This window comes from Mesoplodon bidens (genome assembly GCF_964165515.1).
Source record: "Mesoplodon bidens genome assembly, chromosome: Y".
NCBI lineage: Eukaryota > Metazoa > Chordata > Mammalia > Artiodactyla > Ziphiidae > Mesoplodon > Mesoplodon bidens.
This window is the reverse complement of record NC_138180.1, coordinates 52035397-52051236: the sequence shown is the minus strand read 5'-3', so window position 1 is coordinate 52051236 and position 15840 is coordinate 52035397. Positions and strand designations below refer to the sequence as shown.

The following is a 15840-nucleotide window of genomic DNA, read 5'->3' as shown; positions in this document are numbered from 1 at the left end:
CGGGTAACAATTCTGTAGCACCTACTGTATGCCAGCATCAGACTAAAAGTCTGACGTGCATTAACACCTTGGGTCCAGCATGACCAGGACATTGATGGAAAGAGGCCAGTCAGAAGGAGGTGGATTCAGTACCGGGAGGGAGAAACCCAAGTGTCGCAGTGGGTTTGGGGAAAAGTGGCTGGGTTAGGTATTGCTTTGTTGGTAGATTCTCTAAGGTTTACCATTATTCGTATCAGGACAGAAAGAAAGGAATCAGTAAGCACCCACTTCCAGATTCTGACTTGAATAATTATGTATATATACAGTTGACCCTTGAACAACACAGGTTTGAACTGTGTGGGTCCACTTCTAAGAACATTTTTTCCACTAAGTATGTACAATAGTACCACACGATCCAAAGTTAGTTGAACCCTCATATATGGAGGACAAATGGACACAGAGTGCTGACTATAAGTTATACTCGAATTTTTGGTGCTCTGAACCTCCGTGTGGTTCAAGGGTCAACTACAGTGGGACCATCCTCAGAAGGGGAAAACTGGAGGGTAAGAAGAGATTTGGAGGATTTTTTTTTTTAGAACGGGGTTGGGGAGTGGAGAGCGTAAGCCAAAGTTCTCAAATGATTAGAACAAAGCCGTCCTATCCCTGAGCTGCTCTAAATGATCACAAGGCGGAAAATACCACAAATAAGGTAATGTGCCCAGGTCGGGTCTTCTCTTGTAGAGAGAGGTTGACCACCATTTTCGTCCTGGATTTACCCTCTTTGTCAATGGCTGTGAGAATCTTTCATGCATTTCTCAGTGGTTCACCTGTTCCCCAAGGAGCCCATTTGTTCTCAGAAGACAAGTTGGGTTCCATGATGCCAGAACTAGTGGTCAAGGAGGGTGGTCCCTGGTGCTCCCCTAAATCTTCACAGAGACAGTGATGTCTGGCTCCAGGCTCTTATCCCAGCAAGTTCAACTCTGGCTTGTCATGATTCAGCTCCAATCAGACACCCCTGGGGGCTTGTGGTAGAAGGAGACGTCTAAGCCATGGGCCACCCACCATGTTTGATGTATCCATTGTAGGTGTCATCAGATGGCTACAGGTGTTGGCTGTCCAGTTTGCATACCCCATGGCCATGCTACCACTGAGGTCCTGCCACCCGCTAGCCAAGCTTCCATTTCTTCTGAACCCAGGCTATTTAGAGAAAATCACGGAGTATATATGTCAACCCCAATCTCCCATATATCCACCACTGACACTATGTATAAAATAGATCACTAAGGAGAACCTACTGTGTAGCACAGGGAACTCTACTCACTGCTGTGGGGTGACTTAAATGGGAAGGAAATCCAAAAAAGAGGGGATATACGTATACGTAGAGCTGATTCACTTTGCTGTACGACAGAAACTAACACAGTATGGTAAAGCAACTCTATTCCCATAAAAATTAAAAAAAAAAAAAAAGAGAGACAGAGACTCACGGAGATTTCCTCTCCAGATGGCTCCAATCTTCCTCATGCCTCACTGGGCTGGCTCACTGCCCGAGGACATCACTTCATTCCATTGGGGGCTGGGCGCGGGTCACCCCGTGTACCGTGGAGGCCCAGAGACACGATGTATGCCGGTGGGGCGAGTCTAGGGCAGGATCCTGGAAGAGGAGATGGGTTTTTGTGAGCTGAGCATGGCAGGATGGATATTGGCAGGACACTTTCTAACATTTATAGACCGTTTCCAAAATGGTAAAGCGGGTGAGTCCTCACTCCTATGTATTTTGTGAAGAGGCTAGACATGAAGAAATGGTCGTTGAATGAAGTGAGTGCTTATGGATGACAAATGTATAGAGTCAGTGGTCCACGTGCATGCCTGCCCAGTTGCCACATCTGGAATATATGACTTGAGGAATACAACTAGAAAAGTGATTGTCAGTTGATGACAGCAGAAGGGGAGGTGGTGCTGGGGAAAGAGAAATCCCCCTGATGGGATCCTGAAAGGCTTATAGATATTACTATAAATAGGCACATAGACAATTTTTTTTCTGAACTCTATATACGCCGCTGGGTATGAAATAGATATCTAGTGAGAACCTGCTGTATAGCACAGGGAACTCTACTTGGTGCTCTGTGGTGACCTGGATGGGAGGGAAATCCAAAAGGGAGGGGATACGTGTATACATACATACAGTAGGGCCACTTTGCTGTGCAGCAGGAGCTAGCACAACACTGTAAAGAAACTGTACCCTGATAAAAAAGTAAATATTAAAAACATAACTACAGAAAAGAAAAGAAAAGTACATGGGAAAGGAAACTTAAATGCATATGACTAAACGAAACAAGCTAATCTGGAAAGACTACCTACTGTGTGATTCCAGCTCTATGACATGATAAAAAAAAAAGACAAAATATGGAGACAGCAAAAAGATCAGTGGTTGCCAGGGTCTAGGGGAAAAAGGGAAATGAACAGACAGAGCAGAGAAGTTTTTTTAGGGCAGTGAAACTACTCTGTATGATGATAAAATGATGGATACATGTCATTATACATTTGCCCAAAGCCACAGAGTGTACACCACCAAGAGCAAACCCTAATGTAAACTACAGACTTGGGGTGATAACGTGTCAATGCGATCATACATCTATTTTAATTTTACAAATGTACCGCTGGGTACATCCATCACATGTATCTATCTAGCTATTTTTCTATCATATCTATCTATCTATCTATCTATCCATCCATCCATCCATCACTTCTATCTATCTATCTATCTATCTATCTATCTATCTATCGAGAGAGGGAAAGAAGTTATTTTAAGGAATTGGCTCACATGATTTTAGGGCTGGCAAGTCCAAAATCCCTAGGGCAGACCAGCAGCCTGGAAATTCAGTAAGAGTTGATGTTTCAGTCATACGTCCAGTGTCATCAGGGCAGCAAGCTGGCAACTCAGGCAGAATTCCTTCTTCTCTGGGGGATCTCAAATTTGTTTTTCTCTTATGTTCTTCACCTGATTAGATAAGGCCCACCCACCTTACAGCAGGTCACCTGCTTTACTCAAAGGCTACTGATGCAGATGTTCATTCCAGGTATAAAATATCTTCCCAGAAACATCTAAACTGTTTGACTGGTCACTGTGGCCTGGCCAAGCTGACAGATAAAATTATCCATCGCAGGCTGTATTTAAACAAAGCCACTTAGGCAGGCATGTCTGATGGTCTGACCCAACTCCAGCAGGTGATTTCAGCTCACCAATCTAACGTTCTAATTAAGTCCAGTTGCAGACAGATAAAAGCAATTCCTTGTTTGGACATTACGAGGACAGAATCAGCATCTGTTTTCTCCATTTGCCTCCTTCCTTGTCCTCAAGGCCATGGACCACAGTAGCTGTATTAGCAGGGGAATCAGACTGAATGGGTGAATTGCCTTGTGTTTCATTTTATTAACGGCACCACCTTTAGCCACCAGCTTCTCAAACCTCTTTGCCTCCCTAAATCTTAACTTCCTCATCTGGAAAATGAGGATTCTATCAGCCTCCACACATAGAAGCATTTAGAGCTTCAAATGTTCTGCTTTTAGAACAATGTCTGGGATACGGGAGGGCCAGGCTGGATGGCTCACAGACAGGAATGACAGCCCCAGGGTCCGTGGAGTTCAGAGAAGCACCCAGAGCCCCTCGGACCTTTGCGTGGAAGCGGCACACTGTCACCCTGCTCTGCAGTCTCCGTGACACCAAGGCTGGGGAGCGGACCCTGCCCCAGCATCTCCAGAGGACCCCACCGCAGGGTGCTAGCCAGGAGATGTGTACTTCATGGTGAGCCTTTCAAGCTCATCTCTGGGACTCCTGCAATGACGGTGGATGCACCCGGAGGAATCTGGCTCAGGGGACGATCCCAGCTGCGAAGTATCCTGGGACACGGATCAGACACTTTCAGTTCTCTCTTCTTCAGGTGAGCAAGTAGGAAGGGGTTTCCAGCTTGCAGATGGCAGATGGTGGGACTTCTGGGTCTCCATTATCATGGGAGCCAATTAATTACTCATAAACAATTCTCTCTCTCTCTCTGTAGATAGATAGATACATAGATAATAGATATGATAAGTAGATAGATGATAGATACAGACATACATAGATGAATAGATATTGATAGATAACAGACAGAGATAGAGGTTGCTAGCTAAATAGATAGATGGATAGATAGCTAGCTAGATACGATACATATGATAACTAGATAGATGATAGATAGATAGGTCAATAGATGATTGATAGAGGATTGGATTAGATAGATAATATTAGATAGACTGAGATGGATAGATGATAGACAGACATACAGATAGATAGATGACAGATAGGTGATATAGATATAAATATAGATATAGATATAGATAGATAGATATCCGATAGGTTCTGTTTCCCTGCAGAATGCTAATACAGGTCATCTATACTAGCAGATGGCAAACAATAACCCATAGATTAGTAACCCATCAAATAACCCATCAAATCGTGCCAGCTGCCTGTTTCTGTATACAAGCTAAGAATAAGGATGTATTTTTTAAATGGTTGGGGAAAAAAGTCAAAAGAAATGAAAAAAGTCAATATTCTATGAGACTTGAAAATTATGTGAAATTCAAATCAATAAAGCTTTATTGGAACACAACCCAGAGCATCCGTTTAGGCACCGCGTATATCTGTGTACCTGTTGCAAGGCTGAGCTTAGTTGAGACGACGTGTAGGGCCGAAAAAGCCCCCAATATTTCCTCTCTGGCTCTGTACAGACCACAGGTGCCAAGCTGTGCTGTACGTCTTTGAGGAGAAGTCAAGCAAAAACCTTAAGAAACCATTAGCTGCTCAGTCTCTGTGATGTTGGGATGACACCTTATTCTGCAGAAGTCTCCTATGGAAGATTCCACAGACATGATCTCCTGATGCTTTTCTGAGGGTTTTCCACCTTTGAGGACACATTGTCTGTAAGGCCCACGCCACCCTTGACAACCCCAGGTGTCGCCAATAATGGGTGTGTCCCTAAAGAGATCCCATTTCCCCTCTAACGAGCACCGCACAGCCCTGCTCTGCACAGCTTTCAAGGCGCTGAGTCATCTCCTTCTGGAAAACTCAGTCCATTACCTTTCCTTCTGCAAAGCAGCCAGGCCATGTCATCTCCTTGCCAAGCTCCCACAAACTGAGATCATCATAATTGCTAAATGGATTACCATAAATACCAGTTTTGCAAGAGCAGAAACCCAACGGCAGCTGTTACCCCGAAGCACATTCCAGAGGACAGCGTCGTGGGTGATTTCATAGTGCATTAGGTGGTGATTTATGTGGAAACATCTCCGAGAAGTGAGCTGAAAGGATGCAGGCAGGCGGGACCATGGAAGCAGTCATGGCGTTTTGAAGAAAAGAAAAGATGGAGAGCAAGTGTCGCCTCTCTGGCTTTTGGGCTTCTAGGCTCCCAGACGAGGGGAGAAGTACTGAGAAGCATTGGACTCACGTCACTTCTTGATCTAAGCAGATGGCACATATGTAGTGTCATCTCATGCTAGGATAGGATGGCTTCTCCTCCCAGAATCCCAAGGAGGACACAGCATCGTCTCCTTGGTAAATGCAGCCCTTGGTAGTGATTCCAGATACAAGAGGGTGAGGGAAGAAAAGAATGATTGGTTTCCTCCAACTCCAACGGGAGATACACTTTTATTTTTATATTGCATCTTTCCACTCTGGAAAATGCCATTGGGGTCCAAGGAAAGGAACAATTTTGGGTAAGAGCCATCACCACCATACAGACCTGGCAACTGGACACCCTCTCACCAGCAAGGGATGGTCTTGGGCCAGTTTCCAAGGCTGAGAGTGAGTGCAAACCCAAGCACAGCTGCAGAAGTTGAGTGACTCATGGAAAAAACACATGAGTTTGTGCAAATATGCATGTGTCTGCCTGCCTCTCCACCACATGCCTTACATGTACTGTGTCTATGGCTTGAGAATATGCAGGACAAAATAAGATATCATTAAATAACTGAATGCAATTGTCTGAGGCCTGTGATTAGCCTCAAAAAGAGCCTGGAAGTCCCAGGAGGGGAGTGGGTGTGGCTATAGATTCAACAAGATTACCCAGGGGGTGGTAATCACTCAGTGGAATGGGTATATGAGGGGAACAATATACTCATCTCCCTGCTTTTGTATATGTTTGCAATTCTACAAACAAATATAAATTTCATCTGACCATCACAAAGATTTTAGAAGGCAGAGTATTTATTTATTTATTTTTAAAGCGTTTGTTGGCGTGTAGTTGATTTACAATGTTCTGTCAGTTTCAGGTGTACTGCAAAGTGAATCACTTACACATACACATGTATCTCTTCTTTTTCAGAGTCTTTTCCCATATAGGTCATTACAGAGTACTGAGTAGAGCTCCCTGTGCTCTACAATAGGTCCTTATTAGTTGTCTATTTTGTATATAGTAGTGTGTATGTGTCAATCCCAACCTCCCAATTTATCCCTGTCCCTCAGAAGACAGAATATTTTAAAAAGTACTGTTCCTTCAACTGCTTCACCTGAAATGTCTTTATGTCCCTGTGAACCACAATGACAAGATATTTAAAAATAATTGAGTTTCTGAGCTTCTTGGCAGCCAAAGGAAAAAGTGATACCCCTTCTGTTCTGTGAATAACCATTTCCCAACAATTCTTCCTGGGAAGAAAAGCTGTTCCAGTCATATCTCTGAGTCATTAATCCCCAAAATGTTTTCAATAATTCCCCCACAGGGAACACAGTGACATAATTTGGAAATGCACTCTGCTATAAATATTTTCATTTTAACATCCAGTGCGTACTAACAAAGTACTGTGCAGAGGTAGGTAGCAATCCTGTGGAGAACTACAATAGCAGTGGTCTAAGAACTCAGCTTTTGGGTGGTCCAGGGTGAGTTGAAAATAACACCTATGCTATCTACAAGCCATGGTCCTTCAAGCCATCCTCCCCAAATATTGCATCTTTCAAGTGGTTGGTTGACCCAAATGAATGGCATTTTAATGTCGTATCTTCTGGCAAAGGCATGGAAAAATCCACGTTTTCTGTGCCTGGGTAAGGGCAGACGCATAAACCCTAATAACTGACCATGGAAACAGTATGGTTCTACATCTGTCATGGGGGCTCATGGCAGACTGGGTGGTGAGTGTCCCTCAGCATAGCTAATATCTTCCCTATAAATGAAAGTTCTCTCCACATTATGCTAAGTGAAATAAGACAGACAGAGACAAATACTGTATGACATGACTTATATGTGGAATCTAAAAAATACAGCTGGTATTAGTGAATAAAACAAAAACAGAAGCAGACTCACAGATATAGAGAATAAACTAGTGGTTCCAAGTGGGGAGATGGAAGGGGGGAGGGGCAGGATAGGGGGAGGGGATTAAGAGGTACAAACTATGATGTATAAAATAAGCCACAGGGATATATTGTACGGCACAGGGAATATACCCACTATTCCATAATAACTATAAATGGAGTATAACCTTTAAAAATTGTGAACGACTACATTGTACAACCTGTAACTTATATAATATTGTACATTAACTACCGTTCAATAAAATAATAAAGTTAAATTTTAAAAAGTCCTCAAACATTTCAGTGAAGGAAATGCTTCAACTTCAGGCTTAGAATTCAGTCATACAAATATTTCCATCACTCTCCCATAAAACATCTGGATTTGAGCAATGCACTCTTTTTGTGAAGTATCAAGAGGTATTTCATGCAAACATAATTTGAAGCAATGAGAACCGCTGTATGGCACTTCCTTACTTACCTCTACCTGCCATGGAAACAGGGCTCTGGTCCCTGGGCTGCTTCCCACGGTCAAACTGAGCCCTTTGAGTCCTGTCTCCTGGGGGGAGCGAGAACATTAAGTGAGATGTTTTTAAACTACATCTGGAATAGTTCAAATAGTTTAATAGTAATCAGAGAGTAACTGATTATTACATCAACAGTAAAACAAAGAACCAAATTTAGCCATGACCAGAAGCGCTGGTCAAAGGTAGCAAGGCACTTCTATGGGCTCCCATGGGCTTCTCTAGAAGCCGGCTGTACTGTAAATTCCCACTCCTTTGGAATCCTTGTGATTCAGAAGCTCATACAAGTGAAATTCACCTTCTGTACCCTATCAGAGAGAACTCTTTCACAAACTCAAAAAACTGGGTTAAAAGATGTATTCCAGGGACTCTGAACAGTAATAGTAAGGTGGAATACAATTAAATACCCAGTGGGTATTTATAATGCTGACTGAATTACTGCAAGATATTCTACAGAACAATAACAAAATTGAATATAGTTGTGTATACAAATGAATATGGGTAACCATGACGCTGGAGCAGGTCAAAGGTAAGTGTGATTGTGAATCACACACCTTTAATGAAAAGGGCAGGTGAGGCCACGTCTCAGCTCCATCTCCTATGGCTGTGTCCCCTTCCTCAGGTAACTGGTGACTCCATCAGGTGCTTTTTCACCTGAAGAATGAGAATCATGGCAGAATCATTGAGGGTATTATGTGTGAATGATTTCCTGGGGAGATGACAGATAGATAGATTGATAGATAGAAAGATAGACAGACATATAGAAGGATGGATAGAGAGAGAGGTAGGTAGATAGATAGACAGACATATAGAAGGATGGATAGAGAGAGAGGTAGGTAGATAGATAGACAGACATATAGAAGGATGGATAGAGAGAGAGGTAGGTAGATAGATAGACAGACATATAGAAGGATGGATAGAGAGAGAGGTAGGTAGATAGATAGACAGACATATAGAAGGATGGATAGAGAGAGAGGTAGGTAGATAGATAGACATATAGAAGGATGGATAGAGAGAGAGGTAGGTAGATAGATAGATAGACATATAGAAGGATGGATAGAGAGAGAGGTAGGTAGATAGATAGACAGACATATAGAAGGATGGATAGAGAGAGAGGTAGGTAGATAGATAGACAGACATATAGAAGGATGGATAGAGAGAGAGGTAGGTAGATAGATAGATAGACATATAGAAGGATGGATAGAGAGAGAGGTAGGTAGATAGATAGACAGACATATAGAAGGATGGATAGAGAGAGAGGTAGGTAGATAGATAGACAGACATATAGAAGGATGGATAGAGAGAGAGGTAGGTAGATAGATAGACATATAGAAGGATGGATAGAGAGAGAGGTAGGTAGATAGATAGACAGACATATAGAAGGATGGATAGAGAGAGAGGTAGGTAGATAGATAGATAGACATATAGAAGGATGGATAGAGAGAGAGGTAGGTAGATAGATAGATAGACATATAGAAGGATGGATAGAGAGAGAGGTAGGTAGATAGATAGATAGACATATAGAAGGATGGATAGAGAGAGAGGTAGGTAGATAGATAGATAGACATATAGAAGGATGGATAGAGAGAGAGGTAGGTAGATAGATAGACAGACATATAGAAGGATGGATAGAGAGAGAGGTAGGTAGATAGATAGATAGACATATAGAAGGATGGATAGAGAGAGAGGTAGGTAGATAGATAGATAGACATATAGAAGGATGGATAGAGAGAGAGGTAGGTAGATAGATAGACAGACATATAGAAGGATGGATAGAGAGAGAGGTAGGTAGATAGATAGACAGACATATAGAAGGATGGATAGAGAGAGAGGTAGGTAGATAGATAGACAGACATATAGAAGGATGGATAGAGAGAGAGGTAGGTAGATAGATAGACAGACATATAGAAGGATGGATAGAGAGAGAGGTAGGTAGATAGATAGACAGACATATAGAAGGATGGATAGAGAGAGAGGTAGGTAGATAGATAGACAGACATATAGAAGGATGGATAGAGAGAGAGGTAGGTAGATAGATAGACAGACATATAGAAGGATGGATAGAGAGAGAGGTAGGTAGATAGATAGACAGACATATAGAAGGATGGATAGAGAGAGAGGTAGGTAGATAGATAGACAGACATATAGAAGGATGGATAGAGAGAGAGGTAGGTAGATAGATAGACAGACATATAGAAGGATGGATAGAGAGAGAGGTAGGTAGATAGATAGATAGACATATAGAAGGATGGATGGATAGATACATAGATAGATACATGGATGGATGGATAGATAAATAGATAGAGGGATGGATGGAGAGACAGACAAATAGAAGGATGGATGGATAGATACATAGATAGATACATGGATGGATGGATAGATAAATAGATAGAGGGATGGATGGAGAGACAGACAGACAAATAGAAGGATGGATGGATAGATACATAGATAGATACATGGATGGATGGATAGATAAATAGATAGAGGGATGGATGGAGAGACAGACAGACAAATAGAAGGATGGATGGATAGATACATAGACAGATGGATGGATGGATGGATGGAAAGATAGATACATCAGATAAATGACAGGTGATAGGTGGAGAGATAGATATGAATAGATGAAAGATTTATAGATTTGATAGATGGTAGATAGATGATAGAACAGATAAATGACTGGTGGATGGAGAGATAGATAATAGACACATAGATATGGATAGAGGAAAGTGATAAATTTGATAGATGAGAGTAGATAGATGATTGATAGATATGAAACACTGGTAGATGATAGATAGCTACAATAATATGTATTACATATTATATGAACTTATGCTTATACCCACACCCATGCAGTTGAGTTTCTCACGTAGAGTAGCACAGCAATTAGAGGACAGCCATTTCAAGTGAGGTAAAAATTGCAATTTCTGGTCTTCCCTGGTGGCACAGTGGTTAAGAATCCACCTGCCGATGCAGGGGACACGGGTTCGAGCCCTCGTCCGGCAAGATCCCACATGCCGCGCAACAACTAGGCCCATGCGCCACAACTACTGAGCCTGCACTCTAGAGCCTGCGAGCCACAACTGCTGAGCCCACGTGCCACAACTACTGGAGCCCACGCGCCTAGAGCCTGAGCTCCGCAACAAAAGAAGCCACCGCAATGAGAAGCCCGCATACCGCAACGAAGAGTAGCCCCCGCTCTCTGCAACTAGAGAAAGCCCGTGCCCAGCAAGGAAGACCCAATGCAGTCAAAAATAAATAAATTAGTTAATTAAAGATAAATTGCCATTTCTACATTTAAGTGTTGTATATCAAATTTTAAAAACCTTATTCTTTTAAAATTCTCAGTTTGCTAGCACACTCACTTCAGAAAAACTGATGACCTTCCCCATAAATAGTAACAACTCCTTTGCAAGGAACCCACAGCCCCTCTGAGAGAGGGGACTTCCTTCCACCTCCTTTTGTGTCTCGCTTGCCTGGAGCAGGTGACCATGTTCTTCTCATTTGCTCCTCAAGGGAAATGTCCTTATGCTGTTAATAAATGAATTCTAGCTTTCCACACTGAAAGAATCTGGAGGTCCAACATGTTTGGAACATTATTTTCAAGGCTGACCTCACCCATCATTGACAGCTTTGGCAGAGGCTGTGGTGAGGTGCCAGCTATGCTCTACAGATACACCAGATGGATGAGGAACGGTGTGCTTTCCACCACGGGGAGACGCAGTGACCTAAATCTAAAGATGGAGCATTTGTTTCCAATTTCTGCTGGTGACCTGCCTCGATCTCTCAGTCTTTTTAGAGCTTCCTGGTTCCAAGGCCGAGTCCAGGCAGGGCGGGAGTCTGGATGGACAAGCGTTGCCTGGATGATCAGGATTCGGGAATCCCAGGGACGAGAAGGTTTCGGCAACCTCATGGCTCTACCCCCAGCACGTGTTAGGAAAGGATTTCCCTCTTCATGTTCTGCTGTGGACCTTCATCCTCCCTTTTCAAACCTGCTATGTATCTGAAGAAAATGAAAACACGAATTCAAAAAGATACATGCACCCCCATGTTCACAGCAGCACTATTTACAGTAGCCAAGATGTGGAAGCAACCTAAGTGTCCATCGACAGAGGAACGGATAAAGAAGATGTGGTACATATATACAATGGGCTATTACTCAGTCATGAAAAAGAATGAAGTAATGCCATTTGCAGCGACATGGATGGACCTAGAAATGATCATACTAAGTGAAGTAAGTCAGACACAGAAAGACAAATATTCCATGTTACCACTTATATGTGGAATCTAAACAGAAAATAAAACAAATGAATAACTATAACAAAACAGAAGCAGACTCACAGATACAGAGAACAAACTAGTGGTTCCCAGTGCAGAGAGAGAATGGGAGGACGGGCAACAGAGGGGTAGGGGATTAAGAGGTACAAACTATTATGTATAAAACAGATAAGCCATGAGGATATATTGTAGAACATGGGGAACACAGCCAATATTCTATAATAACTACAAACCTTTACAATGGTGCATGACTGCGCTGTACACCCGAAACGAATATAATATTGTAAATCAACTATACCTCAATAAAAAATTAAAAAATAAATAAATAAAAGCAAAAAAAAATCTAACCCTGACTGGATGCACTTTCAGACAAGGCTGAGTTCTGAAGATGACAGTCTGCAAAGATTTCTTCTCCAAATCAGGTCACATTCCCCAGTTCTAAAGACAGAGACCTGATATCTCTGGGGACACTGATTCAGACTATGAGAGGAAGAAGTTGTCACAGTTTGGAAGGGTGATGTTTTTTTAATGATGACCAGTCCCACTGCTCTCTGGAAGAGTGGGAATGTGGATGGATTGTGACCAATCCATCCACATGGATTGGGAAACAAGCAGGGTTTGTTAGAATGAAAACGAACCTTGGGAGTTTCCCCTTTCAGAGTTTATAGATATCTCAGAGAGGTCCCAAGAGGTTAGAGGGACAAACTGGGGCCAGACCCCCAGCCAACATTTCCCCCATTCATGGTGTCTCTCCAAGAGAAAATGAAGTTATCTTTTTTAGTGGACGATTCCCCTGCATTATCCTGAGCCCTGGCGCATCCATCCCCTTCCATTTCTGTTCCGCTCTCCTCTCTCCTGGAAGGCAAGAGGAAAGGGACCTTGGAACAAGCTCATGGCTCCAAAATGTTAGTTTGTCAGAAAAGGCAAACAAATATCAACTCTCCCAGAAAGAAGAGAAACTCTTTCACGGCCACTGAAACATGGCGGCGGGGATGCCTTCCAGACAACTAGCTTCTCCCAAAGCAGTACTACTCCCGTAGTAGTGTTAGTAAAAGCTCTTACTAAAGTAAGAAACATGAACAAGTCCTAAGGGATTCTGACAAAACTTCAGGGGATGAACTGTATTTATTTATTTATTTATTTATTTCAATTTTCACATCTGGAACTTCCAGAATCTGTCCCTTTAGCATATTTCAAAAATAATGGACACATATGCAGCCTCTCCATATGAATTCAAGATGCTGTGATTAAGCGCCATATGCCTTGCTCTCATAAGTTGACAAAAGACATTACGTTACAGAGGATGGAACATCTGATAGAAACAGTGTAGAATCCCTTTTTATTAACTTTCCTATATGTTTTCATATCTCCAGATAATTTTCCCAAAGACACAGGTCACTTTTTCTTTTTTTTTTTTAGTAATAACGTGTTTCACATATACCCTCAGGTCTCTCATAAACTCCTTTGGTGATGAGAAAGAAACTTTCCATCCTTAACGAAAAGCATATGCTGAGGTTTAGATGACATCAATCTGATTCCTGTAGAATGATGGGACTTTGGGAGTTCTGTGAAGTTAAAAAAAAAGAAAAGAAAGAAAGAAAGAAAAGAGAAGAAGCCGTACAGCTTCCTCAGCGCTGTATTTCACACCAAGGGAAATGCATGGAAGAGGGTAAAAAACCATCAGTGAGAATGTCCTGTCATTCTATCAAGGGATGTGAAGAAATGGCTCATAAGAATGGGGACAGCTTTCAGGGATGTTGTCAGCTTTATGGCATCAGCGTCACTCAAGGCGTGTTCTGTCCACCTTAGATGCAGTGCTGGTGGCCTATCTTCATGAGAAGCGGCACCTCCGGCGTGAGTGTCCTGTCGTCCCTCGCAAACTCCAACCTCCTCACTCTTTCCAGCCTCCCCCTCTGGCCCCTTCCTAACTCATGTCTTGACCACAGACATCTGCTGCCCCTCCCACCACAGCCGTCCACCCACTCCTCTCTGCGTGAGGCATTTCCCTGACATTCTCTTCCGCCCTCTCTTCTCCTTTGCTTCCACCAACGTGACATAAATGCCAGATGTCAGATGGGGCTGGGCATTTTTAAAAGGAAAAAAGAAATGGCAGACACCCTCAGGCATTCCCGAGACCTTCCTCCTCCTTCCCTGAAGCTACTAACCCATCTTTCCCCTGCCTGTCCCCACCGAATGTGCTCGAACATGGACCACACTCATTTCTCTCCCGTTACGTTGACTGCTCAGCCCGACCCACCACTGCTGTGATGTTGCCCCGGGAAATATGGCACGATCTCCTTTCCAACCCAAGAACCCATCTTCTTGGAGCTGCTCATTCCTGTGTCTCCCCCAGAAACGTTTCCTCTCTGATCTCCACAACACCATCCTCTTCTGCTCTCTGTACCTCTCCCACTGCGCTTTGTCAATCATTGTTTTGGATAATTTCCTCTCCTCCATATTCCCCTACGGGCAAGAGCTCAAACCTCACCAGTATCATTTTTTTTTTTGATGATGATGGGGTTTCCTGTGCTTCAGAATATAGTTTAAATGGACTTTTAAAATTAATTTTTATTGGAGTACGGTTGGTTTACAATGTGTTAGTTTCAGGTGTACAGCAAAGTGAATTAGTTATACATACACATATATCCACTCTTTTATTTGATTCTGTTCCCATATAGGTCATTACAGAGTATTGAGTAGAGTTCCCTGTGCTACACAGTAGGTCCTTATTTGTTATCTATTTTATATGTAGTAGTGTGTGTATGTCAATTATTTGCAAACGAAGCAATGGATAAGGGATTAATCTCCAAAATATACAAAGAGCTCATGCAGCTCAATATCAAAAAAACAAACAACAACCCAATCCAAAAATGGGCAGAAGGTCTAAAAAGACATAATATAAAAAAGAAGAGAACGTAAAAAAAGAAGATATATAATATATATGTGTATAACTTAATTATTTTACTGTATACCTGAAACTAATACAACATTGTAAAACAACTATATTACACTAAAATTTTTTAAAAATTAAAAAAAAATAAATTTCCACTTGATCATGGCTAATAACTACGTGAATAAGAAAATGACACATTTGGGGAGCAACGGCCAAGCAGAAGGGATAATTTCATTTTGTATATTCATTAGCTGATTGGGACCATTTAACTGTCCTCCCAGCCAACTCTTGCAGAAGCTGGAGTGGGAGGCTGCGGCTTGCTTGCAGCTGATCTAAGCGCCACTATCTCTACTGGGTAGAAATTACAGTGACTCCTCGGTGGTTTGTGAAAACAGGACGTGAGAGCATTTGGAAAGCCGTGGGACGCAGCTTGAGGGAGCTCTGGGGCTTCCAGCATCTACTCTGCATGCTGTCTATGGATGATGATTCACGCATTTCAATCTATTTCATTGATTTCTACCGATGCCTGGGTGTCCGGTTGGCAGTCATGGGTGAAACAGCATCAAAAACAAGTCACAGGGCTTCCCTGGTGGTGCAGTGGTTAAGAATCCGCCTACCAATGCAGGTGACAAGGGTTCGAGCCCTGGTCCGGGAAGATCCCACATGCCACGGAGCAACTAAACCCGTGTGCCACAACTAATGAGCCTGCGCTCTAGAGCCCGCGAGCCACAACTACTGAGCCCATGCACCACAACTACTGAAGCCCGCATGCCTGGAGCCCATGCTCCACAACAAGAGAAGCCACTGCAATGAGAAGCCCACGCACCGCAACCAAGAGTAGCCCCCGCTCGCCACAACTA

At 42.7% G+C, this 15840-nt stretch overlaps 1 long non-coding RNA gene across 1 annotated transcript; it reads right to left on the bottom strand.

Annotated features, from left to right (window-relative positions):
• Positions 1–1546: 1546 nt before the first annotated feature.
• Positions 1547–8451, bottom strand: LOC308609731. Its single transcript, XR_014014336.1, has 3 exons — positions 8367–8451; positions 7770–7847; positions 1547–1630 (listed from the first exon to the last, which is right to left on the bottom strand). It is a non-coding gene; the product is annotated as an uncharacterized lncRNA (long non-coding RNA).
• Positions 8452–15840: the final 7389 nt, after the last annotated feature.